Source organism: Gymnogyps californianus, chromosome 3 (assembly GCF_018139145.2).
Source record: "Gymnogyps californianus isolate 813 chromosome 3, ASM1813914v2, whole genome shotgun sequence".
Taxonomy (NCBI): domain Eukaryota; kingdom Metazoa; phylum Chordata; class Aves; order Accipitriformes; family Cathartidae; genus Gymnogyps; species Gymnogyps californianus.
Genome location: NC_059473.1, coordinates 60979086 through 61006534, shown reverse-complemented (window position 1 = coordinate 61006534; position 27449 = coordinate 60979086). Strand labels below are relative to the sequence as shown.

Below are 27449 nucleotides of genomic sequence, written 5' to 3'. Positions count from 1 at the left end.
TATGGCTGCCTTCTCGAAGAAGAAACCTACAGACCAAATACATGGTTAAAAGACTTCTGTGACTGCCATGATGTGCCACCTGCCTGACCGTCACCAGACTGCAGGCTACTCTCTGTATTGCCAAGAAGACCAGCACAGAGAACAGGGAGCCTGAACAACATCTCACTGCCCTCAAGAGCACTTCTCCCATCAAAGGAGGACTCTCCCTTCCAGGTTTCAACAAATCTTATCTTGAAAACAGGTTTTGGCTTTTGTTTCATTAAAAAGGGTGTTTGTTCAATTGCGATAACAAAAGCAACAATTATGGCTTTTCTTTATGGTTTTTATTTAGGACAAAATTCAGAGCATCTCTAAATAGCTGGAGTATTAGCTTCAGAGTATGGGATACAGGCTACTATAATGATCCTCAATTAGAAACTGTCAGAAAAACAGCTAGAGCACTCATGCTTTCTCTATTGAAGAAAACCAACAGATGATAACATAGTAAAGTCTATAAAAGAAAAAAATCATCAAAAATTTAAAATTCATTCTTAATTCTTTGTAATTAATAACACTTTGAAAGAACAAATGGACGTTAGTAAAGCCCCATGACTTGACATAAGTAGAATCACTACTGTACCACCTGTTATCAATTATTTATTTAATAGTACAAATAACACATCAGTAGTTAGGACAGCAATAGCTAATGGACTGTTGGTTTAGTCAAATATAGATAACATATTTTTAAATTGTAACTATGGAGAAATCCCCTATAGTACAAAATAATAGTAAGCTATCAAATACAAACCAGAATATTTTAGGTCATAATGTCATTCATCTTTCATGTGCTAACGGCTTTTTAAATAACTCTCTTGTCTGATTCTTCAAAAGAAAAAAGAAAAAAAGTAATCCAAGTAAAACTTTTTTTAATTTTCCTAATCCACTTCCTCAAATAAAAGGTGTCCCTACAAATGGAAAAAGAAATCCTCATGCGCGATTCACAATATATCGGAAGTGGTTACTACGGAGCAGGTCTGCAGTGCCTTATGAGGAAATGGCAGGTAAGTGGCAAACCATTCTCGGCAGCTGAGCTAAACTGAATCGCAGGTCAGTAATGATGCCAATATACGAGCACGGATGTAACAGAAAATGTGTGGCTTGAGAAGCAGAAACAGGGACGAGAGGGAATGTTCCTCACTGAGAGAGCATAAAGTTATTAGCCATCTTCAAAGAAAAATACTTTTCTCCTTATTAGGCAATTTTGCAAATGGTGAAGAAGAAATTTCTAGAAGAGTAGGGGAGTATCCTTTCTGTTCCATACTCCCTCTACCGAGAGCACCTTTAGAGAAGAAATCTGCCAGTCACAGAAATGTGACCACAATGGTTTTATCTGAGCAAAAGATGATGCTAATATACTTCCAACAATTTTCTGTTCTGGACTGAGACCTCTGTTACAGCTTTCAAGCCATTCTGCGGTCCTGCTATTTTCAGAATGTTCTATATAATTTTTCAACCTACACTATGAAACAGGTATAGACTAATTACAGGGATTATTGATGGCTTAAGTTTGGTCAGAGTCACTCTCCTGGGGAAAATAAATCCCTTTCCAGAACCAACATAATCATTTCTGGTTTGGTTTGAGCTGCCATCCATCCTGTGTCAAAGATGCCTTTAATATTATTTCTTTCGTTTTTGTTCCCCTCCCCCTGCCCCCCCCCCCCCCCCCCCCCCCCCCCCCCCAATGGGCCTAACTGGAGAAATCTAAGACACTGCAAAGCTAGTTTCCATTCTGTCTGGTTTTTTCCAGTCAAGTCTCTATCTCATCTGCCTGCATCCACAGCCTAGCTTAAGCCAAGAACAGACTTCCATTTTTCAACTGATCAATGTTTCTCCTTTAGAAAACATTGTAAATATACTTTTCAATATTGCTCTTCATCAAACATATACTATTCAATAGACAGAAATTCCCTATATTTCAAGTACCACATACTTCAAACTAAGGAACTAAGGATGATAAATACACACATTTTCTTTAATACCTTTGGCATGGTTCAGCTCCGCTGGAGTGACTAAGAGGAGCCCACCTACACGGATCAGAAGCCGTGCGGGAGTTGCGCTGAGCACATCGTTTGACAGGAGCTGCAAAGTCCTGCCTGGCCAGGGGCCAAGCCAGGTTTCCCGGTAGGAATGTGGCCCGGGAGCCAGCTCCCCCAGCCACACTAACTGCACTATCTGCCCGCTTCAAACCGGGACATTTTACTCCTGTGAAAACTTTGAACATGAGAAGATTACTGGGAAACCAGGAGCTGTATTTATGTCAGATGCACCTACTAAATCAAGACTTTTAAAACTTTCTAGAAAGGAGCATTATCCTGTCACTCCTTTTCCTAAGGTGCCTCTGTGAGCTGCATGCAGGGGATGTATATCTGGTTGACTGCAGAGCTCCAAGATTATTCCTTCATTTCTTTTTTTTTTCCCCTCTTTTTTTCAGACCATCAAAATGGTTACACTCAACAGCTTTAAAATAAAATTTGGCAAAATACAACTTTTACTACTTCTCAATTTGTAGCTCATATTACAGCTCTTGCAAGTGAACAAATTGGAAGCTTATGTCTTCCAGGCTAAATCCTGAGTGCACCATACAGAATAAATATTGACTCTAGCGTAAGGACTAAGGGTCAGATCCAGCCCTGTTTTAAATCTTTTCTGTCCAGCTCTGCCAGCACAAAGCCGGCCTAAAACCGCAGTAACTGGCCCCTGAAGAATTCGTATTCTATAGGGCAAGCATTAGCACAGACAAGCTGCAATGGCTCCTATGAAATCCTTACACTCATGCACAGACCTCTGCCAAGATCCTTATTAGGCAAGTCTAGTTTATGTCTGGGATAAACCCAGCAGCCAAGCAGCCTTACAAGAAAGAGAGGCCACCTCTGAGCTCTTCCCCACCTGCAACTGAGAAGAAAATTGCCTTGGCCTTTCGGGAAGACAGACAGCACGCTTTTGGCTTGCTGTCCTACCCCACATTTCCTTCTGCCCGTCTAAGGATATTCCCCAAAGAGCTGTTTGGTGTTGACACCCCAGTGAAAAAAAAAAAAAAAGACTGGGAACCCTAATAAAACATGGATTTACAGCTTCTTCTACCTAAGCAAAGTCATAGGTGGGCTAAGTCTGAAGAAGAGCTCTCGACCGGCGTTCAGTGTGCATCTCTGAACTGAACGATTTAACTGGCATGAAGAAAGATAAGCATTTGTTCACCCTTCTTTGCAAGGTTATATATTCATTCATGGGCTGAGGATGTTATGTAGCAACATTACAAAAGGAATGCAGTCCTTAGGGTATATAGTTTTGGCATTTTACACAAATGAAAAAAAAGATGACCAACTGCAAGCTTTATTATACTACTTGACTCCGCACTTGCGGTCTTTGATAAAAAGATAAGGAAGAAGAAACACTTCTTAAATTTCCCAGTTTTGTAAAAAGGCTTCCTGTTCTTGACCAGAAAGATTCTCTTTGCAATTCCAACAGCCCCTGGTTAGGGGTCCCCTCTGACTGTGGTTTTGTAGCTGGCCTTCTACCTGTCTATTTGAACACCTCTAGGAATGACTGTAAATTCCTATATCAACCACTGGCACTTGGCAAAGTCTTGAATTACTGGGGAATGCAAGGATGCTCGTGCTTTTGCTGCAGTTTGGCAGGAGTTGTAAGACATCCTTTCACACACGCAATTCCAAGAAGGCAGCCCTTTTAAAACAGGTTAGGTGTATTTATTTTAATCTACCACTTTCTATATTGTAATTGCTGTTGTTACCTCTTCACATTTGAAGACACTACTCTAATTTGTTCATTTAATTCCACCCCAGATGTTCTGCCTGCCCTCTGGATTTCAGTGCTTTATTGAACATATTGCCATTTTCCAAAACCAGCCAGACAATCACAGTTTTGAAAATACCCTGAAACATTTAGAATAACACACGTTTTTTAAATTTGGGCAGCTGAACTAATCATTACAATGTATTTTTTTAAATGTCATTTAAAAGTACTAGCCAATACAAAAACAAATACTGCTCAGCAAGTACACAGAGTACACTGTGAATTTACTATTAAATGATCAAACAAACTGTACTAAGCTTAGGCGAGGAGAAGCTATAGGGCAAGATCTGTTCTCCATTGCTATGCTGGGTAAACACTTGTGCTCACACGGATTCCCCAAGAAGCCAGGAACTGAGGGGACTGACTGAGAGGATGTTACAGATGCATCAAGGGTAGACTGCAAGCTCGCTGTGACCAAACACCAACTTCAGGCTTTTACTCTCAGGTTTCTGTGAACGCACGTTTGTGTCCCTGGTAGTTGCTGGTTTCAAGGGACAGAATCTGTGCACGCAAAACTAGGAGTGGTATAAAACCTGGCATCCTGATTTGTGCAATTATTATTTCAGTGCTTGCACTAAATCTGGCTCATATTTTGAGAACTATTCTAGAATCTCAGCCGTTGAGAGATGGCATATAACAGCACATTTTAGTTAACTGTAGTACTATTGATTATTTCATTCATTTTAAGGCTTTACCAAACTCACCTTAATTTTGTTAATTCAGACAATTCAAACTATTATCTCAGACCATTATCTGAGAATTGTTGAAGAAAATAACTGGAACCTGTCTGCTTAAAAGCACACTGAAGCCAACTAAGAAAACAAATAAATAATCAAATCTGTTGCACTTTAACACCCGTTAACCTTAACTGTAGGAACTTATATCTGTCTCAGACATTTCATATAAATGTCAATGGGTACATGCTGTGAAGAAGAACAAGACTCTCCTTCCCTCCTCTGAACGTGATCCTACCGAATCAGAGGTCAGGCACACTCTATCCCTTCTGCGGTGACCTTACAGAAAAATCAGGTATGAAACAAGAGTCTCTCATTTGACTTCAAGGAGCTTTGAACAGATAGGAGGTTTGACTCAGAGCGACAAAAAGGAGACAAATTATTCCAACAGCAAGTAAAAATAAGAGCCAAATTCTGCTCTACATTATCCTGGTATGAATCTGAAGCAATGAGTTGCAAATCCAAGGACATAATTCCAGATTTATTCCTCATAAAAACAAACAGAATCAGACATCACTTAGGTTTAGGCTCTTATATCCCACATACTAAATATCTGAAGTTATTTGTTACAAGGTGAAAATAAACTAAGCCAACACCTCTAAGATGTCTACAGAGAAATTCATAACATATATTGCAATAATTGTTCAATTACATGGTAGTAAGAAAAGATGGGCGATTTTCTTAAGAGATGCTGGCTTGCATCATAAATGTGTAGAGCACAGCTGCAGCAAAACACTCAGTTTTTGCTATGTGATGTATCTCAAATATAATTTTAAATTGCCACTTTCTATAGAAAAATAGCACCCCCCAAATAACTTAAATTCAAGTTGAGTGTATTTTAAGAAGCCATAGAAGAAGCCTACAGCAGAAATGCCTTAACACTGACCTTTTCACTATAATGACAAGGATTGCTCACTTCAAGTACATCACTATTTCCTGTTTCAGTATCATACACAATGTACACATTACTACCGGATGGAAAAAATGTATAAAAAAAGCTTTCACGTTGCCAAAGTCCAACTGAACACAGACTTATTTCCACAGGATGACTATTTAAAAAAAAAAAAAAAAAGAGAGAAAAAAAACTATACAGGAGCCAAATTCATCTTAAACACTTCCTTTATAGGTAGAAGTTTGCAAACAAATCACAGTTCTTCTCCTTGAATGGAACAAAAACCTGCTATCAAAGAGATGCCAAAACAGCCAACAGGACAAACAATCTTGTCTGTCAATTAGCAGCTAATTGATCTCTCTGATCCCACTGCTTTTAAGGGATCAGGTAAATATTTTGTTTCTGGTTGCCTAACCTTGCTGTGCACATAAGAGTCTGTTGGAGGTGCTTAAGCATGTCAGATAATGCAAAATCTACCTGTTCTGGCTGACCATCTTCCAAAGCAGACATCCTGAATCTATCTCTATACAAAAGCAAAGGGTTGGGATTATTCAGATAGGAAACTAAACAAGAGAATTATATAAACTGCTAATCTTCTCACACTGCTACTTATTTCCTTGGGGAACAAGTTAAAAAATGAAATGGATGAGTAAAATACCAATCATTTCCCACGTGGACCTTAAAATGTGATGGCAGAGCAATGGGAGACCTGACAGACAGCACTTCCAGTGCTATTAAAATTTCAGAAGGCAACAAAAATATCACAGTCGTTTTGCCCTCCCTCTTCTTTTCTTTTGAATCATAGTACGCAGTGACTTACGAGAGTGAGAGCAGCTCCCATGCAGAGAACAGTCAGAAACACGTGCCTATCACTAAGGTCCTCTTCAAACACTATTTTGATGGCTGAAGTTAGGTTTATATGATGCCTAATCCCACTGGTCCTAACCTGCAGAAGAATGAGTTTTCTCTCAAGGGTGAGTTAAGTAGTAAGTAAACAGTATTTACTAAATACACATTAACAATGTATAGTAGTATCCAAAGCAGTGCTGAGATACAAATGAGCTCTTAATTCTTGGGCTGCTCTCTTCATCAGCAGAAACCCAACTCTATCTCACTTTCTTCCGAGCCACAGCAATTGAACATAAGGATACCGCGCCAAACCACAAAAGTGTGAAATAGTTTCTGATCACTATTTGTAGGATTACTTTTTTTTTCACGTCTGCAGTGTAGAAAAGAAACGGAGCTTTGGCCCTGCTGTTGGCCCCAAACTATTATCATGTAAACGAACAGGCATTATGTAGCCCCCAAAAGGCTAAATACCTAAAATCTGTGAAAAGCAAAGGCTCAGACACTAACCAATAATGTTATGTGGTGCCACTGGGATTGCAATGAAATTTTTGCATTTGCAAGAACTGGTGAAAATTACTGGGATTAAAGAATTTTTTCTCAATTCAACACAAAGAAACATCTTAATCAGAAAGGGAAATTTCACACTTTATAAAGGACAGATTAAGTAAACTATGAATTTAGCAGCACTTGCAAAAGATCAAGTATATGCAAAGAGCAAGATTCCCGTGTGGATGTGGTTTGTAGTCATTTCTAGATTTATAAAACATCATCTACAGTAAGAAGGGTAAGAACAATGTCACCGTAGAGTTCAAACTGCTAAAGTTGTCAGATATAACAATTTTCCTAACTGAAATGACATGCAAAGGCTGAAATGCCTCTTCATTTTCACACAATAACTGCAACCTTGGGCAGCCGCTGGGGAGAACAGACCTGTGTTGGTAAGTCTCTGCTAAGATACCATACAGCTTTTCCCCAAGTTTTCCCAGGGAAAAAAAAAAAACTAAATTTGTGTAAGTATTGCATCATTTTTAGGTACAAAATTAATTATTATTCTGTTGCAAAATGGAAATATTAGGCAAATATCAGGCCTTTGTCTAGCATTTTCATCTTAAGAGGGAAAATATCGTTGAATTTTCTGGGAACTGAGGCTTTTTTAGTTTAAAAGTTACACAATCCTATTATGCAACCACGGCAGATTTTGCGAACAGCTATGCCTCCTTTCACACCGTGTCAGAAGAAGCCACTTGCATTTCACATGAAAATATCAGCATCTTTCAAACACTTTCTTGAATGAGCAAATGCACTGCCTCTGATGGATGCCCTCACCCTGGGGAGAATTACATAGGAAGACATTTATAGTATCTGAGCTTGTATTTGTTTTTCACTCACAGCAATTATTATACAAGCTTATTTTAAAACTTGTCATTGTTTACTAAGCCCTGTGGTCACCACATGTCAAAACAAAAACAGACACATGCTAAACATCAGTAGCATGTTCTTACCATTTTTTTTCCATTTTTTGCACCCAAAGTAGAACAGGCCTTCGCAGCAGTTTTATTTCAATCCATTCTGAATACTTTGTTAAAGTTCAGCTGAGATCAGCTACTAAGCCCCAAATCCTATATATTGCACAGATGTCACAACAGTCACTACTCTGCAGCCAAAATGTTTCGTTTTGACTAGTGACTCAATACAGGCATTTTGCTGTAGCAAATCTAGTCACTTAGCATTGCCTAAAGATTCTGATCACTACAGCGGTAATATAAGACACATTAATTAGACTGCACATTTAAGGATGCTGCTTTCTTTCCAATCCTCAGGATGCCTAGCAGGGGAAAAAAGAAAAAAAAAAAAGCTCTTTAAAATTACTCTGGCCATATTTTGCAGTACTTCCTTCTTTTTATTGCATGAAGCATTGGAAGTCAGTATGTATAACATCCAATTGCATCAGAACACCTCTTAAAAAATTCAGTAAAATATGTATATGCTTTCTGCTGCATTTTGTAGGTATACATGAAATTTCACTCTTTGCAGTTAGGTTTCTTTCTACAAAACATAAATCAACTGTGTTTATTAACATGAGCATCACTCTCCTGAGCAAACACCTCTGAAAAGATGAAGGCCTACCAAAATGCCTGAATCCGCGTATAAAACCTCTGGTATTCCACAGGGCTGTGTTGATGTTCGAGGGACAGGCCGAGCTGACAGCTCAGTTACAGATTCTCAAGAAGCGCAACACAATAAAACCCAAAACATTTCTTGGGAAAGACACTGCTCAGGTTTCATGATGACTTTATACCAGACAAGGTTAGACCAGGGTGCAGTATTACATGGCGTTCCTAGTACAAACAGCACCTTAAAGTTTCATATATGTATCCCACATCACATCAATTTTTGAAACTACTCCAAGGAAAACTGCAATATGAAACCATTATCCTGTACTTAATAAGTGGCACAACTGGACACCAAATCACTCCTACCCAGGAAAAGTCGCAGTAAGGACAGCAAAAATCTTAATTTCAGCAACCAGGTGAAAGCTCAGCAGGCTCCAAGAGGACATTTTCAGGGCTGATGGTTTATCGAAAGGGAAAGCAACCGCTGCTCAGCTCTAGAAAACTCCAGATAACTTCATACAGGGTTCTCCTTCTCCTGCATCATGCTTGGCACATTCCACCAAATTTAGTTTTCTTTCCATTGTCAGAAGTGGAAGTGAAATCAGCTAATGATCTGGCCCAAAAGTCTCGTGTGCTTGTGATACCCTCTCCCCAGGGTGAGGGCACCAACAGCACTTGTACACTACACACAAAAGAAAGCATCACCAACATACAATCATCGAATGGTTTGGGTTGGAAGGGACCTTTAAAGATCATCGAGTTCAACTCCCAAACATCCCCTAGTCCAGCCCCCAACATCGCCTTTACAGACAGGGAAATGAACACATAGAGTATATGCACAACCATATAGGGCTTCATGTTTGCTAAGCTACACTTAAACGAATTAATTACTAAATATTCCTTGGGATAGCTCCTAACAATCTGAAAACCTGCTTTGCAAACCAAAAGCACTTAGGCTATTTTCCTTAAGACTAAAGTGCAATGTTTTAGCACTCAGACCACCTAAGACAATTAATCAACTTGCTTATTCAATTGAACTCTTCCCCCCATTTCTCTCTTCCTACCCGCCTCGCAGGATTTGAGGACACCCTGTTCGCCTGGAGATGGTGAATCACTACAAGCCAGCAGGCCCACTCAGTTCCTCAAAAGACACAAAAGATGTAAAAATAGCTCGTACTAATGAAGCAAGTACGGCGTCAGCAGCCAGATGAGCGTGGGTGATCAGATAAGGGTCTGTTGTCGCAAAGGGCAAATTATTAAGAGAATGCTTCTCCCTCTCTTATTAAGCTTTGTTCTTCCTTCGCTGAAACCAGCCCTCTGCAATGCCTGATAAATGACACCTGACAAGATAGACTCCTCCTGTAATTGCAAGTTTCATACCGGCGCAGGAAGCGGTGCCTCACTACGAGCTGAAGGTACAGTGGAGGTGTCACTAAAAAAAAATAAATAAAGAGAGGCAAAAATAAAGCCTAAAAATAGCCAGGACTACCCACTGAGTATGACTCTGTGGGTATATTTAGCTGGTCTAACACCAACTTTTCTTGTTAAAAACACAATCTTACCTTTATGCAAAACAGCTTCCTGTTTCTAAACATAACTTGAGAAACTTGAGAACATGAGGGGGGAAAATTGTCCCTTTTTCACTGAGATTACAAAAAGATTAAATGTGAAAAGACCAAGTAGATCTTCCACGTGGGTTTTGCATCCTGATATCCCATAACGAATAGACAAGAGTTTGCTATTAAGACATCCTAACACAGCCCATCGAACTAGGAAATAGATTCAGAAGCAAACACAGAGCTGTACCAGAAAACTTCTCTGGGGACCAGAAAGGAGACTCTGAGAGCTGAAGGAAGGGGGACACGTTCTATGCCAGCTCCGCTGCCTGAGCCAGCACTGCCCTCGAGAGAAGGCTGTGCCTCACCAGCAGCAGACACATAGGCCTAAAGACTGATGAGATGCAGCTGCACTTTTACAGCCCTGTTCTGCAAGTCTCATCTACTCTGAGGCCAGTTTACATCACTTTACCAGCACACAGGAGCTTTTAGGAAGGGTGTAAATGTAACTTACTCCCATTTAAGGCACTCCTATGCTGCCTAATAAAATGGCATGAGTATAAACGACCGTCTGGCCAAGTGATACAGTTTAGTATCTTATGAGCAATATCGAGAAGCGCTTCCAACCGCACATTTGAACTTCTGATTCCCAAATACCTGTACTTAAGGAATTAATGAACGTGCCTTTAAAGTGCTGGCACTGTACCTGTGTATGTCAGCTGGCATGCACGCTGCGGTGAGTGGAGATCAGGGCTCAGACACCACATGCTATCTATCTGCTACACTCGGCTGCAGCCGAGGGGCTGCCTCATGCCCAGGAACAGGAGGGCTCGCGTCGAGTCCCGGCCCACCTTCGCACTGCTGGCACTTGCTAGCCTTGCTCACGGTGCCATGCTGACCACACTTCGAGCCCACTGCTCACCCCACCTTACTGGGTCAGGAGTCCTGAAATTTTCATGGGTTTAACCGCAACAGGATGAGCCACAACTATGTTCAGCATAGATGTTCAGAGATGTTTAGGAACCTCTCTTTCCAGGGAGACTTTGTGCTTCTGCACAGCATGAGTTTTGCTCCCCCTAACCCAAAGCGAAGGCAAGCCAGAGGTCCCAAGGACTCTCTTAGGAATGTCTGCAACTGTTTAAAGTACATTACTGCAATATTACTAGTGGAAGTAATACACATGCCAACTTTCTAGTGCTCCGCACGAGCTGTGCAAGGAAATGGTCTTTTCTACAATTATGGTTTTTCTATTTAATATCCTTTGGCTGATGCTTACATGAGGGGTTTGTTTCATTATTATGCAGCCTTCCTGTGTGGCTCCAAATAACTCACATCAGTCGTTCTGGGGCCGGAGTTAAACAAAAACGCACAGGTTTATACCAGACCTTTTCTCTCATTTACAACAGGAAAAAAAGCCCACTGTAAGACATTGCCAACTTCACATGCAAGATTCAATGAAAACGATTATTCTGACATTACAATTTTTATTTTCTTCTGATTTTAAAATGAAAAAAAGTAATTGAAGTTAGTAAGATTATATTTTTAACATTAAATCCAGTGGGAAATTGAGAGCATGCTCTTTTCTTGATATGCTGTGATTAATTCCCATTGATGCAACCATTCTTTGTTCAGCATCATAGTTTTGTCTTTTCATCCTATGCCTTAACAGTAAATTTAATAGTCACTGATTTTTTTACTAGAATAAACATTGCGATGCAAGACAAATCAGATGATGATATCATTCTTCAGATAATTTAATTTTCATCTGAAATGAAGAGTAAATGTTATTATATTAGAGGAAATATGAATGTAAAAATAATTATTAGTAGGTTTAAATACTGAAGACCATACTCTGGCAGTACATTTACATAAAGTTAATAGGGGACAGGACCACATACCCTCAACCACTCTGCGGTTCTTAAGTTATAAAGCTAAAAGCATAGTGATCAGATCCTCAGCCTATCCCCCCACTCAGATTTGGAGCAAAAATTCTGTTTGAGTAACAGTAATATATTACCTATCTTTTTAAGACTTCACCTATTTAAAGAAAAATGTACAAAGGAAAAGATGAAATTTTTAAAAAAGCAGGAAAGCGTATTAGAAAAATGAAAAATTACCTTCGTTGTACACTTAAGAAAATATTTGTTATGGTATTTTCCAAAATCGTGTAGAATAGACTGGTGCCTTTTCCCTGAAGCTCTGCACTCCGGGGCCGGTCACACAGGGCAGGCAGAGCCTGACAGCTGCCCCCAGCTCCCCGCGGGCTGGGGGCACCAGCAGCGCCGCCGCACCGTCCTACACCCACACGGGCCTTGGGCCTCTGGGCTGTCAGTGCCCCCACAAGGGACAGCTTTAACCGTGCACAAATTCGATCTAAAACTAAGAAACGGGCTGACTCGAGAATAATTTGAGGGAAGGAAATGGTAACTTTTCAGTCAGATCCATCCCCTGGTGGGTTTGCTGTGCAATGGCACAGCCAGCAGACGGGGTAGGACGGGGGCAGTCACATATTATGGTGGAGCAGGGCAAGGGGCTGCGTGACCGCATCCAGCCCAGCCCTGTTCAGCGCCACCTCCCTCCTCCCCCGGGGGCTCCAGGGCTGTCGGCTCGCCTTCTCCTTGCCTTCTCTGCTGCCCAAACCATGATGAAGATCTGCTGGACCCGTACAAAGCCCACCCATGGGGGGTTCAAGAGTACAAAAACTTTGTTTTCAGTGTCACATACACCACTTGGTCATGATACAGGCAAGATAATGAGCAGAACTAAAACAAAACAGGGTGGTAGCTCTTCTTTTCGCTAAGTTCCTGCTACAGGCTTTCTCCATTGCCCAGTGTTTAAACTGTGGGTGTTGGAAAGTTATTGTCCCAAATGTAAGTCAGTCCCTAAGTTGCACCTCCACTAGCATGTGGCACAGGTGGGCTGGGAGACCAGACGCGGTGGCTGCCTGCACCTCGGGTGGGACAGCAGTTCCACGATGGCACTTTCCACAAAATGAAAGTCTACAGTCAGCAACAGCACCACTGATTTCGCACCCTGGGTAGGGGTACCCCACCACGGGCAAATGGAAGCAGCGGGCGCCAGCACAGGATAGCAGGGGAGGCTGCAACGGGAGCCATGGGACGCAGTAAGAAGATATGGCATTAAGTAACGAGGGGCTGCGCTATCTCACGTCTTCCTACATCCTGCCGCAGGTCGCTTTTCCTGCCACAGCCTTCTCCCTCCCGCCCCTGCGCGGTGTCACTTTCACCGGCGTGCGCTCCCCTCCCACTCACCAACGTGTAACGCGCACCATGATTTATGTCACCTCTCCAATCTGGACCGGCATCTCTGAGGTGCGAGCAATAGATGCAGTCTACGAAAGGTTAGGATTAATGCTTTATTGGCAATTACAGCAGGCAAGCGGCTCAGCTCATAATGCAATTTTTTCCTCATGAAGACCTGTAGGAGGCGGGAGCAGGTTGCCACAGGCCTGGCGCCTGCTGCGCGCTGACATATGTCCTCGCTGCTGGGCGAAAGGGCAGGTCCAATTAGGTGTCTTGTATTATTAACGTTCTGCTGCTTCATCTGTTGATCACGTATCCTCCTCTCGGCCTCTGCGCCCCAGCTTGTGTAACGCACTGACATCTGCGGAGGCACTGCTCTACCCGGGAAAGCTTGAGCAGAAATCTGGTGGAGGAGATGGGACACCTTCCTTTTGCAGACCCAAGCAAGGGGCGGAACGGCCAAGAAGTCGAACAGATCACTGTAACTAGGATCGTCAAGCTAAAAGATGAGAAATACGAGATATCTGCCCTGCCGGCAGTAATAATTACAATGTATTATTAACAAAACTCAGGTTTCATCATTAACTTGACTCGTGTTTCAAGAGCTGATCTCACCCTAATCATCCTCCAAATTACATCCAGCGCTTCCCTCAGAGCTGAACCAGTACCAGCAAGGAAGGCTGCTGGTAACTATTATGCCGAAGAGAAAGAACAGGTAAAAATGAGCTATAAATACCACAATCAAACAGGTGCAAAAAATTAGACAGATTTTAAGTTGCCCGAACCCAGGGTGATCTCACCACTCGGATCTGATCCTGCCAGAAAGATGGAGCCTGTAACTTCAAAGCAGCTGAGAGGAAAGGGCTCACTGTCAGCACGTGCGGCATACGGCACAGCTGACATGACCCTGCTTCTGCAAAGGATTGACTCCACTCCCCTCAAAGGTGTCAGTAAAGTCACAGCTCCTCTCTTGGATCTCAAAACATGAGAAAGGCCACCTACATATTTGCTATAATGAAGCAGCCAACTGTCTCAGTCACGACCCAACTGCCGCAACAAAAGACCCTTGTTTGATTTTGTTCATCACCAAGCTCATCATCAGAGCAGCTAAGGTCTTCAAAAGCTTTTTCTCAACCTCTAAGTGTGAGATGAAAATGCCATTTTAATTGTGTATCAGTGAGGTCTGCTTGAGTAAAATAACTCCAATCACTCAGATGCAACTGCGTAACAAACACCGCTCTTCTAGCAGGGAGCCTAATTGCTCTGCTAGCACCAACAAAGAGCTGCCGGTTCATTAGAGCAAGCTGGAGGAGCTGCTGTTTGCATCTTCACTAGCTGGGAGTATTTGCAAAACCATTATGGATGTTTGATCCAAAATTGAGCCTCTGATTTCTGATCGGCAAAACTTAAAAGCAAAGAAGCTATCAGTCTGATATTTTTCTTCATAGCTTTCTTCAGGGTAACAATTTATTTTTCTCCTTTATCTGTTCAAGGATGTCAAATCTAATCTTAAGATAGGATTTGGACTTTATGTTCTATATAAAAGTGCAAAGGGCAGAGGAAGGCCAGAAAAAGGCCAGCAGAGGTCAAAGGCAGCCACGCTTTCTGCTGGCTGCTCAGAGCAGGTTTGGTCAGCAGGCGACCAGGCAGGTGGCAGAGGCAGCTTACTTCCATCTTGTCCAATGGGGAAACGATTTGCTGAATCACACTAAAGGGGAACGTGGCAGCTAGTCCCGCCGAGATGTCCAGGAGCTCCCTTTCCCTGTTGCAGTGGCCCCCAGGTGCAGTTCTGCGCCCCTTCTGGGAGCCCACACTGCTGTGCACAGGTTTGTCTGTCCACCCCCTCCTTCTCTCATCCTACAGCTCGGATAAACCATTGCCTTGCTTTATGCTTTAAGAACATGTATTTCTGTTTCTTTTTCCTTCACAACCATCTTTAGACTGAATGCTTTTTGAATGGAAAACATAAATCTCATTTCAGGGAGATACCTGCCCCAGCAAGTCTATCAAGAGCAGCTTATTTTCTCCAACTCAAACTCCGCACATGAATATGTCCACATACGGGCTCAGACATATCTGCGTAAAGAGGCCCATTTGCCTGAGTATTTGCTAACGAATGCTTGGCAGTCAGAGGGACACTACAAGTGCATCCAGTTGTTCTTCATTTTTTAAAGAAAAGGTTACTTACACCTCTAGGAGCAAAGCATTGCTGAGGTTGCTTATAAAATGCACCACTCATGGATTCAAATCAAAATCTTAACATTGACAGGAAAATTAAAGGTGCAAAGAAGAGTAACTTTTTTTTTTCCTTTTTTCTGCAGTTCGAATCAGCTTGTGGGAAAGTTAATAGAAATATTCCACCACTGAAATGGAAAGTGGATCAAACCAGTACAACATAAGCCTTCAAGATAGCAGAAAACTCCACACTCCACTCAGGAAAATCACTCAAATGCAGTGCTACCCAGTGTGCTGAGGGCTCAGGTAGGTCAGCTCTTTGCATAGCCAGGACCATGCTCTGCTTTTCACCCAAGGTACTTGTCAGGATTGGAAACCAAAACCTTCTTTTCTGACAGGTCATGAATTAAATAACTACAGCTGGTTTCCAGGATCTCTTTCCCTCTGCTAGCAATCTCACATAGAAACAATAAAGGTACTGACACTGTAAATTAGTTCTAGAAGTATCTCTTTTATCACAAAGCTGCTGCAAGATATTTCTTCTCTGGTAGCAGTAACAGTGACTTCAGGAAGCACAGAGCACCTGCCAGCATTAAAAGAAGAGCACACCTAAAACCACAGGTCCCAGTTGTTAAAATGCTGCTTGTTACAGGAATTTCATCTATGCTAACGCTCTGCTAGAGCAGTCCAGGTAATAACAGCAGTAACAAACAACAAGGAAAAAGTTAAAGGAGCACTAATACAAATGGGACAGCATTGTTCACTGACACTTTTAAGTCCCAGTAGTGCTGATCCACCCATGAGCAGGTCTGGATTTATAGCAAAGGAAAGAGTAAGTGCATGACTACCCCACAGAAAGTTTCTATTTCAAAAAGTGTCTGCATTGCCTGAAAATCAAGATCACGCCGCTGACATTCCCACCCATCCAATACTTTCTGTTTCCTCCTTGGTTTCTTTTTCTCTCTGCAGTGAACTGAGCTGCTCTAAGATTATTTTTCTGTGATTTTCAGCAAAAGTAGATAGAGAAGGAACTGTGGACAAGCACTGAGGGCATCGAGCCCCCAAGAGACTTAGCCTTTGTGCCCCTTGAGAAATGGATACAATGCCAGCTTGAGTGGACACTGAATCCTAGTTTTAATTAGAGAGAAGGTGAAATCAGGCGAACCTACCTCTTGCTCAAATACTATTCTTTCCTCAGTATCCCTCTGTTTTCCAGAAAAATGGTCTTCTCCCTGTTGGCGACCACTTATGTAGGCACAGGATCCAAACTCTTTCCCACTGTGTCCTCACCATCTGCATGTTGTCTACCTTTCTATTGACAGCTTCCAATAAAAGCTTCCTTTAATAGAGTTGTCCTGACTCACAGGTGCGGGGGGAGGGAAGCTGACCTCGCTGCAGCATCAAGAGTCTCTGACGCATTTTGGGAGGCTGTGGTTTCGGGTCTGAAAGAGTTCAGCCTTGTTTTCGACTAAGTTTTACGTGTTTAACTTCCAAAATATCACCCTATAGCTCCATGTCCGTTTGCAACTCGATGTTGTTCAGTGGTTCGACTTAGCACTACTCAGGGCTTTAGCCATACGCTTGGCAAATTAGCAGTACTCACCAGCAGAAGAGAGTTTCTCAGAAACGCAGCCACCCAGGCTCCTGGCTGGCTCCACCTCTTGTCCACCCACTCCCAGTTTCAGACATTTCGCATTCCAAAACTGGAAGTGTCTACGCAACATAAGGTCACATTATTGCACAACACGCTCCGCTCCTTCTAAGAGCCACTGCATCCTCAAAAGTACATCAACTCTAACAGCAAGAGAGCTGTTTACAGTGAATTTCTATCTGAGTGGGAGTATTTTCTCCAAGAATCCTATAACAAGGACATGAAGTGTATGACTCTTCCCTACATTTGGTAAAATTGTTACCGAGATGGTATTTATTTCATACTTCCACATCAGCATTCCTTCCCCTTTAAGCTGTCTTTTGAAAAATTGAGAATTAATTTTTACACTTCCCCAAAGTATTTCTGTGCTGGATAATTTTAGGACATGCTAAACTGAACAATTTCTGCCTATCTTAAATTTAGAACTGAGGCCATTCGTAGCTTTTGCAATGCAACTGTGAAATACAACTGATTGTCACCAATGTGCTTTTTGCTAATTTTTTTTCTTGGCAAATGGTCTGAATAATTGCTATGATCCCTCCTTCACTTAGTCTTTAAATTCTAACAGGTGAATGAAATCTCCAGTTTCAATTATAACTGGAGAACACCACCTCTTTTAGTATAGGGGATTAAAATTGAGGTGGGCTTTACTTTTTTTCCCCAAAGGACAGTACACAGGTGGACATGGTGGTGTCACATTGTGTCATCTTTGAAACTGTGTTCAGCTTTTCAGTTACAATTAAATCTTGGCTGTTCACATGGAAAGCCTATTTGGCGTTCCCTTGAATGCCAGTGAGTTATACTGGTATCTCCTAAAAGCAATTTTTGACATATTTAAACAAAGAATAAAAGACCAGTCCTTATGTGCCATCTCTTCTTTCAATTCAGATCTGTCACCTTCGTCCTCAGCACCACCAGGGCAGCTGAGCAGTGGGGAAGCAGAAGCGTTCGGGGCCAGGTGGCTCCCAGCACCCTCTGGTGAGAATGGGGATGCTGGTGGGGCTAATGGCTAAGGCAGCTCTCAAAAAGCCCTCCTGATTTCACAGCCAAGCGACTTCTTCATAAGCTGTCGCTCCCGTCCTCCCAGAAGTGAGAAGGTTCAGATCCAGCAGTCAGCGTTCAGAAATCTGATTCAGGCTACACAGTGAAAATTATGATGGCCAAAACAAACCAGTGATAGACTAAGAGGGAGAGGGAAATAGAGAGAATCCTACGAGAGTGGCAGAACGAGGGACAGAGGAGGACTTTTGCACTTATCTGTTTCGTTGGATGCACTGGCACTGTGCTCTGCTGTAGGTAAGAGTAGCCCGGGATTTTCACTCTGAGTCATTCATTTGGAAGATATAACGATTGAGAGTCAACTGCCCTTCGTCCCATGGAAGAGATACTTAAAATGGAGCTAATGGTTTAAAGTTACTTAGCTCCTGTTCAGTCTGTGAGCAAGTAAAAGGTTAGACTGTATATTTAACCACAACTCCTGTGCCTTTCTGAGAAGCACAGAGGAGGCTGCCTGAAGGAAAGTCAGACATCTGCCATGCTGCTTCCTGTGTCCACGAGGTGAAGAAATCTGCGCCAGCCTTCAGCCTCATGTAGATAGTGAGCTTCCTCCGGTGCAGTGGCTGTCACGCAGCGTGCTTTCTGGTACGGCCCGTTTCCTTCTGGGGGACATTTCCCTCGGGGACAGCAGGGGCTAGTGCTCTGTGTATGCCACCAGCCACAATCATCAAATCTGCCAGCTGGTCACCATGCAATACAGCCAAAGGTTTAGTGCTTTAAGTAGAGCTGGCTGCATGTCTAAATGAGAACAGGATGAAGAACCGATGAGGGATAACAAGACAAAGATTCATAAAAGTCTGGAGACACGGTACCATAAGGAGAACGCAGCATCTACTACAAATCTTGGTGACCTATTCAAACTGTTACTTTAAAAAGTAAAAGTGGTATGTGCATTCATTCTTTTTTAACGATCATCCAGAACAGGTCACTGTGTGACACAATGAACACCTTGGTGTCAGCAGCATTCCCCTCCCTTCCCATATGCTCAGCACCAGGTGTCCAGTCACCTACGGTAATGTCCCAGCCATTACCCAGCTGCCTTTCATGGGGACAGTTAGGGCAGGCAATAACGCAAGACATGTGGGAGTCCTTCACTTTGATCGTGTGACCTTAGCCAATTTTACAATCACTTAAATGTACTTACTTTTTATCCCCCATTAATCTCAAACGGAATCCAAGAGTTTTACAACCCCCATAGATGTTTTAAATAACCAGTAAAAAATACAGAAAAATTTGGGAAACTGAGTTTGAACAGCAAAGATATAAGCGCACAAATGGCCAAGGCTCCTCTGGTTTCCCAGGGTTCGGGGCCTCTATTTTAGAATCTGTTTCACTATGACATTGTTTTTTCAGTAGTTAGCACACTTTTTCACAAGAATGACTACAATACAGTGTGGGACATGGAAGACTGTCAAGGTGACCTGCCCACAGGAACTTCTTAAGCATAAAGTTTTTGTACTGCCATTCGCCATGAGATGAGAGGGAATAACAAGCAGATGCAACTTAATGGCAACTGACACCATTTTAGCTCAGTTCAGCTAATCAAAGATCTTCTTCACGGAGTAAGGTGACTTAAAGGGAAGTATTTCATTCAGAGATTTCCATGGGAAAACAAAACAAAACAAAAAGCAATATGGAGATTTTCCAGTGGAAAACTTGTTCTTGTGGAAATTCCGCTTCCAATTGACAAACTGTTTTTATGGGAAATTCCTAAGCAGCTGTAGGCACAGCCCTCATGCTGAGAAGTTTAAAAGCAGCTCATGTCTGACCCAGTGCCCTCAGATTTCCCACATCAGATAAACTGCAAGAGCAGAGCCCTCATCTTTCCCTTACTCCCATGCATACCCTGCAGCACACAAGTGCTCCCACCATGGGCACGACAGTATCTTGACTGCAGCAGCAGTATGCATGTGGCTACAGATGGGATGCTTGAAGGATTAATCTTTTAATGTCCCAAATCAAGATTAATTACAGGCTCTTATATATAAGCTGTCCCTAATGCTCTGATACTGGTAAAGCTGTCATTGACTTCAGCAACAGGTTTACCTGCACTAGAGATTGCAGGCTTGGGAGAGCCTTAAATGAAGCTTCTCATAGTAGAATGCACCAGGGAGAGAGAACTTGGGGCTGACTTTTATGTGACTATGTGAATGACCACAAATCATGGATGTAACTCCATTGTTATTAATTGTTTTACACTGGCTTAAACCTGTCAGTAAGAACTACACACTCCACAGCCAACATTACAGAGAGTAAGACAAACATTTTTAGTGAGCTTGCTAAGGGTCTTCTAAATTTGCAGGAGGAGCACTGAGTAAGCGTCTCCTTTACAGAGTGGTATTAGAAAAGCATAAACCATTCATTATAACGCATCTTCTTTCTATCAACCACTTTAGCATGAATCATCATACTGTGTAAACAGGCTAGAAATCATATTTACTGCATGGCTCAAAGTATCTCAGAAAGTCAGAGGAAGAAAAAAGCTATTAGAGTAGGCAGGCTTGTACAACCCCTCACAGTCCAGAAAGGTACTGAGCACCTAAATCGTTCACCTAAAGATTCGCAGTGATTTACAGTATTTCTGTACGAGCCCTGTATTTTCACACTAACGCATTTTTAACACAAAATAAAATGTAGATCCCCATGAGTGAAAAAGTTAATTCTACTGACTGCATGGGACTGGTCTTCACAAATTACTCTCAAGAGTAGACGCTGCCTTCTTTACCAACTACCTTCTGTCCCATATAGCCTATCCAACAGTAGAGCGGATCCAGCATCCCCCAAACCGAGCCGAGCTGGAGGAGCTCAAGCACAGCGGAGCTGTGGCAGGAGCAGGAGCCCCAAGGTGCCATTGAGGAGGCTGTCGGCAGCTGGCTGCCTGCCAGGCGCTGCAGGCTACGAGGTGAAGGAGTGGACAAAGGCCACTGCTCAGCTGCTACAGTGACCTTCAGCTATGCTGATCTGCAACGGGAATGCAGCCCCTGGCCATGCTCGTGTTTCTAAACCGCATGCTTTCTTGCCTCTATCTGCAACACTACATACACACGTATGACACTGAGTTCGCACACATGCACAGTCCATGTCCGTACTGCACACGAGGCCGACGAGTTCCCCTCTACCCCTAACCACAAAGTGGCTAGCCAGTTACAGCAGGGCTACTGCTGCTCTGCACCCAGGGAGCGCTGCAACCACACATGCTCACTGAGGCGTGCTGCATGGCTGTGAAAATCATACACGCGGAGATCGAACGGCAAGCAACATGAATTTCAGAGATCAGGTAAAAAAATCCTGCGTCTCTCCACCTAAAGGAGTTATTCTTTTGGGACATCACAGTAATAAAATACAATCGCAATGAAAACCTTATTGACACAAGCTTTGTTATTGAAATGACAAGAAGGGCATTTATTTTCAGTCAGACACTCGAAGGAATACCCCACATGCTAGATAGTGTAAGCTCTCTTTTCCAGTATATAACAGAGATAGTTCTACTACACTACACTGAAACACGTGTGATAAGAGAAGAGGGCCCAGGCTCTTCTCCATATTCTCTGCATACCTGTTACTATCACACAGCTGCTCTCAAGTCTACAGTTTCCTGTGCAGTACAAACTGCATACCACTTCCCCTACGGAAAAAAAAAGCCTTGCTTGTTCTTAATTGACGATGGAAATACTGTCATATTTTCCACCAGCCAAGCTTGAAACCATTACTGAACGAACCTTCATTAATTTTTCCACAACATTTTGCAGAAATGTCAGGAAACAGCTGCACCAGAAATGCTTAACTGTCCTTATCACTAGGGCTTCATTGGCCAACTTCAAATTATATAGGTTTTCTTCTTTCAAAACTCTACATTCAATGATGCTTTTTGTTATTTTTTAGTTAACTGTCTCAATACGCTACTTTCTCTTCAAAAGTATCCGATTACACAGGTTCAGTGGCACACAGACATTTTACGACCAGTGGAAGAATTCATACAGTTTGGAGCTGCATACTTCTAGGAAAAGATTGCTTCCTGCAGATTGCTCAGCTGTGTCTTTCTTGGATCAAATTCAATGAAATTCACAACTTGCAGTCAAATTGTATTTGCCAGTCAGACTGAATTCATTACACTGACATAAATTCTTCTTGCTGCATTTTCTTACTCCTTTCCTCTCCTGTCCTACTCTTTTCCTTTCCCCTTTTCTCTCCCCACTCTCTCTCTCTCTCTCTCTCTCTCTCACCTCTTCCTTGAGCTATATCATGTGTCAAAACTTATCATACAATGCCCTGTACCTTTTCTGGCAAAACCAAGTGGAACAGTATGCATCATCATTCCCAACATGCAAACACCAAGATGCTAGAAGGCTTGGTACAAAATAAGAGTGCAGCCATCTGGAGATAACTGCTAGCATGGATCTGAGATTCCCAGCTGGCTGAAACTTTGCAGTGTCAGAACTTCTTAGCGAAGCGTCAGTGAGCAAGAGATTCCACTCACACGGATTTGCGCAGGGCAATGGATATTACGTAATTTTTCAAAAATGTAAGTTTCTTCAAATTTCTGATAAGAACACAGCAGCAAAAAGCAAGGTTCACAGGATTACTTTTAAAGACCGACATAATACTATAGTGTCTTGTTTATATTTTGAAATATTTAATTTAGCGTTATTACAGCATGGCATGTTACAATAATTCTGCATATATGTCACTGGCAGATTTAAAATTGCAATTGTTCACTCTATGTCTTCATTGAAGCTGTAAGCCTTGAATCTGTAACCTTAGGATATTTTTAGACAAAGGGAAATACAGATGTAGGTATTACATAGGTATACATGTATTGGAAGTTACATAAAATTAATCCCATCAAGTGTGGTTCAGTGCTGATACTGTTATCACATCCTACCCCAAACAAAAGGTAGGTTACTTGCAGAAATGATACGGCCACATAAATAGAGGTTTATCTAGGTATTACAGAGAAAGAATCCTTCCTGCTGCCTGTAATTCGAAACAATTTGCATTTCTTGCTTTATTTAAAAAAGCAAGTCCCTTCCGCAGCAGCATGCATTGCAGCACACAGTCCACATGCAGCTCTGCTCAGAAAGAGCCAGCCACTGATGACCTCACCCTGTGCTAGGTCAACTCCTGAGCATCTTCACTGCCTTCAGCAGGGATATATACAGCTGGCAGATCCTGGCCCAGAATGCCTCACACAGGCCAGCACTCCTATTTAATTGGTGCAGTGCTGGCTACAAAAAAAAGATCTGTTTTTAAATTACTCTACCAAGATATTTGCTTGGATAGCAGAAATTGCAGTACGCTACATCCTACTTAAAATACGCATGAATATATATGGGTTCTATTTACAAGATATGAAATATTGCCAAAAGTGTCCCGTTTTTTTAAGGATTCAATTTTATAATATGCAATGCCAAACTTCTCCTTCACGATATCCTTATCTGTCTCTGTTCTAGTTTGAAAGCAGTAGCTTGCGGTGCCAGAGGATTTCAAGGACCGTGTCCTTCCAATACACGGCTCGTTAATGCGCTGCCGGCGATCGTATAGCAGCCGTCTGTGGCTGCACGGGAGACGCAGGAAGCAACGTCGTGTGTACGGGGGAAAAAATGAAGCTAAGCCAGTCGTTAGATTTCACTAAACAAGCCCTGGTTTTTCTTTTTTGGGGGCAGCTCTGAAATAAAGACAAGATACATGCTGCACGGCAAGTGCACCTCCTCGCCAGCAGGAGGGCGTCGCAGCTTCCCGAGGGGACGAGGGCTGCCAGGCGGCAGCTGCGCCAGACGCAGGCTTTTTTTCTTCCACATCTCATCCGGCACCGGCCCGCGGCCAGCGCCGCCGCCGCCGCCCCCCCCACCCCCCCCACCCCGCGTCCGCCGCCCCGCTACAGCGCGGGAAGCGCCGGCGGCGGCGCCCAGCGCTCGCCCGCACCCGGCAGCCCCGCCGGCGCCCGGGCCCTGCGGCGGCGGGGGCCGCGGGCAGCAGTTCAGGCGCGACGGCGTTGCGTGCCCGGGGACTGGGGGGGACTCGAAGCGGCAGCGCCCGTTTCTGCCTCCTCTGGATGTTTTCGAGTCTCTTTCTTCCCACCCCTGCCTGTCAGAGAACGAGCAAATGAATCTGGTGTCCCGCCACCCTGCTCGGCCACCTCCTGGACGTGGAAGAAGAAACATGTTTTTCCTCTCTCTGACTAATAGCGGGACTAGAAATGAGTGCTCTTGCTTCCCCCTGAGTTTGCACATCTTGAGCTCAAACCGCCACGAAGACACAGCCGCCTCCGGTTCACACCGTCAGCAATGAGCAGCGGGATCTAGGGGCAATGTCATAACAAAAAGAGAGACCTTGAACTTGCTTCACCCTTTGCATAGTCATTTATATTTGGGCAAAGTGGATAACAGCTCCTTTAGCACTAGGGTAGTGGCATTTTATGCTCGCTTGGCATTCACTTTACCCAGGTATAAATAGCAAAAGGTTTCAGGCGGTAGAGAACCCGGACCAGTATCTTCAAAGGATTCTCAACCAAAATAAAGCAGCTAGTCCTCCACACCACAGCTTGTGCAATCTCGCTCTGCTGCAAGAATCATTCCCTGCAGGGCGCCTGGGACTGCTGGTTTGGCAGCATTGCATGCTCCAGTCTCCAGAGAAAATGTGCCTTCCTATCACCCCATATCTAGCGGTGGAATCAGACTGCAAGCTTTCACCTGTAAAGGAGGCAGTAATAGGGTTCAATTTCTTAATGGGAGCCTTTTATTAGCTCACACAGCGTATTTACTACCCTACCAGTATTAAGTGCTTGCCTTAATATCCTTAGCACACAAGGCAGTGGTACATATTATCATACTCACAATAACATTGGTCTGAACTACATTAATTGAGAGGATCTATTCTAAAATTCAATTGTTCCAAACAAAAAACTAAAGTGTGCCATTAGTCGGCTGACACATTATCACGGAGAGTTCTCACTGTACAAGAGAGCCACAGCAATAAGGGCCCAATGCACAGAAGTACCATTGAGTTACACACTAATGAAACCTCAAAAATTTATGCTAAAACCCCATTTCAGAGGATGGCCACCATGCTCTTGTGTACCAAAGTTCGTAGTTTTCCACTTAAATCCTGCCTGGTGAGTCAGGACGTGGCTAGGTTTCTCTACTGCAGGAGTATTCCATTACTCCGGCTTACAAATTTCACACGCTCTTAATGCTTCCCAAACTGGCAACAGAGCTCAGGGGTGCATGAGGACAGTTTGTTTTCCTGCTGAACTTTCAACATAAATTCCACAGGACCTCTGGCAGGGATGATGCCTTCTTTTTTGCCGACATGTTCATTGGTAACACCCCTGCTGACAGCCATCAGTTTGCATCCCTCTTACCCACCCAGCTCTGATCCCAGGCTGCACGGAAAGATCTCGGTTAGCTCTCAGACTGCAGAGGGGAAAGAGTGCAATGCAGATCCACACAACTTCCATTGCAGGGACTTGGAGAGGGATCCGTAAGAAGAGATATCCCATATAGCACCACCCTGGACTGCAGAATATTTGGGATCAGTTCCAGGTTTGAGCAAAGATTCAAGGGATAGCCCATCTCAATTTAATCCCCTCCATTCTTTCCTTCAATTGATATATAGAATGAAACATAGGTCCAACACCATTTACATAGTTCTGAAAAACCTGGGGGTTTTACCTCAAAATATGTTCTGCATTTTCTTTGAATACCTTCTCCTGTGGTCATGATACCACATGAGAATCTCCTGTGTCTTCCTTATATGCCTAGCTCCTATGGTTGCAGATAAATATTGGATAATGAAGGCCAATGAGAAGGATCAAACTTTTTCCTAACTTTTCACTATTTCAAGCCAGTCTCATTAAATTCTGAGGGCTAACAATTCTCTGACCATCAAGGATGTGCCCATACAGGGAAGATTAGAGAAGAGGAGCTTCTCAGTGCCTCAGGTCTCCTACAGCAACAAAAGTTACTCTCTCTGTACTGCACGCAGGCACAGTTTTTGAGATACAGTCAACGTGAAACCTGCCCAGCCTGTGACTACCAACTCAAATAAACATGGAGCTGCAATGAGTAGCTGAAAACGGACCTTTTCTTGACAAGATAAACTGCCTTCTGAACTATCTGATGCCATAGTAAGACTGCTGTTGGGGATCCACTAACTTTAAGCTAGCTTGGGTGTCATTATACTACAGTGTCAGCACTTTCATAACTGCAGTTTCTATGTGCCCAAGTCTTCAAGACCCAGAGGAAAAAATAAACCTTGAACAGTATTGTCAATGGTGCACTTGAAACGGCAAGATGATCAAGCAGAAATCACCAACTTACACTCTAGGACAATTCAAAAATGAAAAAAAAACCCGTTTCAGATATCAAAACCCCACCCACCATTTCTTCTTGTATTTTTACAAGTACATTTTTCTGTTTATTTGGTTCAAAAAGTGTGCTCCCTGGATGCTTGATGCAAGAACTGCATAGAGAAGGGAAAGTGGCAAACCAAGTATGTGGACAAAGCAAAGACAGCACTTCCAAATGAACAAAACCATAACTTGCCCCAAAAGAGAAATGCCTCTGATTTCAGCAAGAGCTGACTTCAATTGTAACAAAAGGACAGGTAATCAATCAGTATTTAAATGTGAGTGACTTCCACGTGAAGCCTTCTGAGAATGAAAAACTATTCACTTGGGCCCGCTCCCTCAGTTCACTCAAACCCATCCTTTCTTTGCTCTCCTACCTGGCTGCTGCTGTCAAAGGTGCAAGTGAGTAATGGTTCCAGTCAAGGCAATTTGGTTCACCGCTCCAGCAAATACAGCTGTTGACTCTCTCCTCCACCTATTTGGAAAACAAATATGAAAGATTTTTAAGGATTGTGGTCAATTCAGCCTGCTGTTTGATTTTATAACCTAATTGACATTACGGCATTGGCTACATCAATACGTGTAAGAACTTCAGAGATTCAGTCACAGTCCTTCTTGCTGCTCAGGTCTTTTTCCCTCAGAGCAATGTGGCACCAGCAATCAATAGCTGTCCTGTGGTTTCCAACTTGCTGTGGGCTAGAATACATGTCAACTAATATATTCTGAGGTGAAAACAATAGACATACAAGACCAAAAGGTGCATACCATGATGTATTTTCAAACATGATGTATACAACAAGCAGTGTAAACACACAAAGCACAGAAGTGCCTTTGTAGTCTATTTGCCTTTAGGGCTTGCAGTTCCAGGTTTTCTGCCTAATTTTGAAAAGATCGTGCCTAAATCAGAATTTAAGAGCACATATCTTTTAATTAAATGCAAATACTTTCCTCTTATTAAATCAG

The 27449-nt window shown here is 42.8% G+C and overlaps 1 protein-coding gene across 3 annotated transcripts in view; it reads right to left on the bottom strand.

Annotated features, from left to right (window-relative positions):
- Nucleotides 1-27449, bottom strand: part of HIVEP2 (HIVEP zinc finger 2) — a 144139-nt gene that overhangs the window by 26231 nt on the left and 90459 nt on the right. For all 3 annotated transcript variants that reach the window (XM_050894969.1, XM_050894971.1, XM_050894970.1), the window contains one exon: nt 26864-26961. The gene's annotated coding sequence lies outside the window, so the exon portion shown is untranslated. The remainder of the gene's footprint in view (nt 1-26863; nt 26962-27449) is intronic.